At 34.2% G+C, this 4,549-nt stretch overlaps 1 non-coding gene across 1 annotated transcript; it reads left to right on the top strand.

The window, feature by feature from the left end:
- Positions 1–2,182: 2,182 nt before the first annotated feature.
- On the top strand, positions 2,183–2,289 carry LOC116589553. Its single transcript, XR_004285327.1, has one exon. It is a non-coding gene; the product is annotated as a U6 spliceosomal RNA (small nuclear RNA).
- Positions 2,290–4,549: the final 2,260 nt, after the last annotated feature.

The raw sequence follows: 4,549 nt of genomic DNA, 5'->3' as shown, positions 1-4,549 counted from the left end.
AGCAGTCTTTACTTTTTTTTTTTTTTTTTTTTGGTAGTGTTTTCCCTGAAGTAATTTTGAAAAACTATACCCCTCCCTTGCAAATTTTTAAGCTGACATGTGACTTTTATTTTATCTTGTTTTGTTTTATTTTATTTTTCTTAAAGATCTATTTTTTATTTTTTTATTATTAACACATAATGTATTATTTGTTTCATGGGTACAGGTCTGTGGATCTTAAAGATTTATTTATTTCCTTATTTGAGAGAGAGAGAGCTTGCAAGTGGGAGGAGGGGCAGAGGGAGAGGGAGAGAGAGAATCTTAAGCATGCTCCACATCAAGGCAGAGCCCGATGTGGGACTCTATCTCAGCATCCTGAAGTCATGAGTTGAGTTGAAACCAAGAGTCTGATGCTTAACCAACAGAGCTACCCAGGCACCCTCAAGCTGACATATAATTTTTAAATCAAATTTATAAAGTATGTAGTTTCTATCATTGGTGACTAGGTAACAAATCCATTGCTCTGGTTAAAATGGAATCTGTAATTACTTTCCTCAAAATATGTAACTTTTCCTCCTAACAACTCTGTTACATTAACATTTATTAATATTCTCAATTATTATCACATTTTTATTAAAGAAAAAAATTGAGATTTTTATCTAATGAAACAGAACTCAAAAAGGGCTGCTGAAGTCTTATTCACCATCCTAACCACATACAGATTGTTGGGACATTTAAAGTAACTGCTCTTTTGTTTTTACATTTGAGGGCAGAGTGATAGGATTTTTAAATGGAAATTTTGTAATTTTGGAAAGGAAGCTTAAAAAATACATATTGCAACTTTTTATTCTCTGGGGAAGACAACTGAGACTGAGAGAGGCAGGGTGACTTACCCAAGTCACCCAGCTAGTTGGTAAACTTGAGACCCTCAGTGTCATTTGGTGGCCTTTTCATTATTGTATGATCAAAAATACTACAACCTCTCTGGTAGGCTTAAGTAAAAACTAATGGGAACAAATAACGATAGAAACCACAATAAGCCTACATTATGTAAGAATGAGACAAAAATCCTATATACGATAATTTCTTTTTTTAATAGGAGCAAGTAAAAATAGCAACAACAATATAATACTCTATCAATAAGACAAAGTCTTGGCTATAATCATTTCATTTCACTTTCTCTTATATTTCTAATATTTTATTTATTCCATAGTATCTATGAAATATTTTGCCTGAATTTTTGAATTAGTTTCCCATTTTTATTTGGGACAAGTTTAACGTTTCTTTCTTTGATTTATACATCTTCAATATCACTGAGAAAAAATGGAAATACATTCAATTTTAGAACGATAAAATGTAGAAGGATTAATTTCATCACTGAGTGTTTTGGGTAATATTTTGACAAATGATGTAGTCTTTAAAAAAATTTTAGGATGTATCTTTGAACCAATCAATATCAGTCTAATTAAGTGGTTAAAAGACTGGTTATGCTAGTGAAATGATTTAATTTTGTCCAGCTCAATTATTATCAATAACATAACAGATTTCTGGTATAGTCAAAACTCAGTTTGGAAACTAAAAAAAGTTTGTAAACAAAATAAAGACGCTGTAGGAATACTTCTCTGTATTACTATTCAAGTAATTAGAAGGAACTGCAAATCTGCTTAATAACTGGGTCTATTTGCCATATAACTTCCTAATATTAGAAATGAGAAAAATAGAACTTTCTAGATAGCTTCTGGTATTGATACCCAAATTTGCAATTTTTCATGCAGATGTCTGTATCAGGTATGTGTTCAGGCATAAAATACAGACTACTATTTTTAATACTACAGTTTAAAGTCTACCTTTATGTTCTCCACTGACATCTAAAGTTAACATTTAATACGAATGTTAATTAAATTAAATGAAAATTAAACTAGATCATACATGAATGTATAAATATGAAAAAATATTTGTTACTGGGGATTCCTCATTTAAATAAAACCTAAAAGAAAACCTAGTCTAATAAAAAATAATATAGATCTAGGGTGATTGGTCATTCACCCTGCAGGCTTTTACCATGACGTAGGAATGCCCCCAAATGTCCAAAAAAATGACTTGATTTAAAAAATGCCTTTCAGCATAATGTTTGACTAAAGTGAAGGACATCTGTTTAATGTATGTATGTATCTATTTAATTTTTCAAAAATTAGACAAACTGGTGCCTGATCTGGCAGTATATATACTAAAATTGGGATCATACAAAGAAGATTAGCATGGCCCCTGCAGAAGGATGACAGGCAGATTAGTGAAACGTTCCATATTTGTGACCCTCATGGGGTCCAGAGCCATCACCTGAAGAAATAAAAGCTGCACTCAGTTGGCTTCCCAAGGCTGAGGAAGGACCTGGTAGCAGGCAGGGCAGGAAGCGGTGCTGGAAGCTAAAGGGGGTGCTGCAGAGACCCCAGAGGCCCACTCTGGAAATAGCCAAGTCCCTCTCCAAACACCCCTCCACTGCACCCACATCAAGGGCCTGTAATCACGTGGTCCTCTGCACAAAAAGAAAGAACAAAGCAGAAGAAACAAAATCAGATAAGCTGTTGTTTTGGCTTCCTCAGTAGCCTGTTCTCTAGAGCTCGTCTTCATCATGTTTTTCCCCTAGCTGCAAACCTACACACTCCTAACCCCATTACTTTGTTGTGGATCAGTGCAGATTTTTCACCTTTACCCCAAGCAAAATTCCAGGCTTATCTTTGCATTACCAACATCTGATGAAACTGCTCAGCTAAACACAGGAACAAATGGACCTTCTACTCTAGGTCCCCTCCCCCACGCCGCCCCTTCAGCCCCACAGAAAAATGGCGGATTTGAAGTTAGAGCTTTTTCATTAAGATCAGCCAATTTTATTTTATTTTATTTTTTATGACAAAATCTGAATTTTATTTTAACACCATTAATACCTATTTATTTATTTTTTAAAATTTCTTTTCAGTGTACCAGAATTCATTGTTTATGAACACACACCCAGTGTTCCATGCAATACATGACCTCCATAATACCCACCCAATTTTAAAGAGGGCCAGCTACCACACAAAGCCCTAAAAATGGAAAGGAAGAAGTCTGAGGACATACTCTTCCTTGCTACAGAGAAATTTTCCCAGGGGTGGGGCTGGGAAGATGGGGTGGAGGTTGGGAGAGTTTGGTTGCAATGAAATTTACTTCCCGTGAAATGTAACGAAGCCATGTCTGTAAGTTATTTTAAAATTCTAGTAGTATCATGAGCTGAGATACACTTATAACTCTGTATCATTGTATTTTCAAGGTCTAACTCTGGCAAACTATATTACACTTAAGTAAAATATCAGAGGTGTCCTAGAGCTGACTTGTAAAAGCTGATTGTTAAATATTCAGGAATTTTGCATACAGTTGTCTGACACAGTCATCATGAAAAAGCAGATTATATAAACTCAAATTTTAAATTATATTCCAAAAAGAGGTAATAAATACTCGAAACTCATCATTATGGTTTATCGTTATTTATGCACTGAGGTTCCTTCTGTCTGCAGTGTCTACATTAGGACTGTCAGGTAAGATCTAGGATGCCCAGTTAAATGTGAATTTCACATAAACAATGGAAAATCTCTTCATATAATTGTTCCCTAAATATTACATGGAAATACTAATACTAAAACACTTGATGTTTACCTGAAATTAAGCTTTAACCAGGCATTCTGACTTTTTGTTTGTTAAATCTTGCAGATTCTGTATGAAGAAAATACCACACAGTGGTATATCACAGCGCATTTCTTTCTAACTCTGTGTTCGCTGACTTTACATGAAAGCTTGAAATCAGTCCCAGTGGTTGTATTTACAACAAATCAGGGCTCCCATCGTCCAAGCACTTGTTAAATATTTACCAATATATTTTGAGTAGAATCCATTTTAATCATTTTGCAATATTGTATGGTGCTGTCCAGATGTTAGAATAAATGAATTCTTTGATTATTTGGTTCCTACAATGCAAATTCGTTAGTTTACACATACGTTTTTATTATATCCTCTATGCTTACTATTCCATGAAGAAGATGGCAATATCACTTGTAGGAAATTTTTTTTTCAAGGAATTTCTAGTGCACAATTTTTGCCCTGAAGTTTTCGAGAAAAATGATGTTTTACTCAAGTTAGTGTTCTCCATTGATTATAACCATACGCACACTAAAGAATTCTTAATTTTTCTCTGCAGAAATAAAATGAAAACTTCAACTCATCCAGAATATTCTTCCAATTCATGCACTTACACACCTTTTGAAGTTAGAATAGTGTAGAGATTTGCAGAGCGGGTTAAACTTGGGATCACAAGTTAATTAATATGAGGAAGATGTGTAAGAAGAGTGATGGTTGCTTTGCTTATTCTTTTCTCTGCCGTGACCTGTACTGATGCTTCTCATAACCATCAATAAATACTTTAGAGGATGCAGCAGGCGAAGTTTGACTGCAAGATCAATTCATTGAAAATATTTTTCCTTTCCCCCTCTTTAAATTAAATGAGTGAAATGAGAGAATGGATCAATTAATCATTTTAGGAGCT

This window comes from Mustela erminea, chromosome 4 (assembly GCF_009829155.1).
Source record: "Mustela erminea isolate mMusErm1 chromosome 4, mMusErm1.Pri, whole genome shotgun sequence".
Taxonomy (NCBI): domain Eukaryota; kingdom Metazoa; phylum Chordata; class Mammalia; order Carnivora; family Mustelidae; genus Mustela; species Mustela erminea.
The sequence above is the reverse complement of the archived record's forward strand: the minus strand, read 5'-3'. Positions and strand labels throughout refer to the sequence as shown.